General features: G+C 41.4%; 1 non-coding gene across 1 annotated transcript; it reads left to right on the forward strand.

Annotated features, from left to right (window-relative positions):
- Positions 1 to 446: 446 nt before the first annotated feature.
- Positions 447 to 527, forward strand: TRNAL-AAG (transfer RNA leucine (anticodon AAG)). The gene has a single exon. It is a non-coding gene; the product is annotated as a tRNA-Leu (tRNA).
- The last annotated feature ends 214 nt before the right edge of the window (positions 528 to 741 follow it).

Raw genomic sequence — 741 nt, forward strand, 5'->3', positions numbered from 1 at the left:
CGGTGCTGCTCAACTTTTTTTTTTGTCCTCTTGAATTTTATATGCGTATGATCGAGTACCGACTTATCCGTGTAATAAATGTTGCAGTATCGACCTTATCCCTTCATTCTTGCCTCGGAGATCTGATGCTTCACTTCAGCAACGCATCTCGTCAATGGCTAATAATCCCATTGCCCAAGTTAGTCCAACCAATTGACCAATCGTCCCGAGCCTCGTTCAGTATTTCATTTAACCTGTCTCAAGATGTTCGAAGACCCAGCCCATCAAAATCTCAGCAAGTGGAAAGCAAATTACGGATCTGGTTTACTTCAACTAAATCCATTAAGTGAGACTAAGCAGAGACAATCCGGTGCGGTTTTTAGTCAATCTTGGTTATGCTTAAGTTGAACCCGAGAACTAGTACTACAAGATATAATTATAATTTTTTTTTCATTGCCTTACACAACGTTGAGATGGCCGAGTTGGTCTAAGGCGCCAGATTAAGGTTCTGGTCCGAAAGGGCGTGGGTTCAAATCCCACTCTCAACAAAATTGTCCGTTTTTTATTTTTTTGCCCTTCTGTAGGTACTTTTAATTTATTTGGTGACGCTGATTCAAGTGTCAATGTTAAGGGAATGGATAAAGCTTTTGATATTGTCAGCCAAGGATGGTATTTCTAATACAATCGGTTGGTGGTCCCTTTCAAGAGACGGCAAGTCTCCGGTTGCTTCTTGTTACTTGGCTTGTTTGGAGCACGGAATGG

Source organism: Nuphar pumila, chromosome 6 (assembly GCF_984573655.1).
Source record: "Nuphar pumila chromosome 6, dmNupPumi1.hap1.1, whole genome shotgun sequence".
Taxonomy (NCBI): Eukaryota; Viridiplantae; Streptophyta; class Magnoliopsida; order Nymphaeales; family Nymphaeaceae; genus Nuphar; species Nuphar pumila.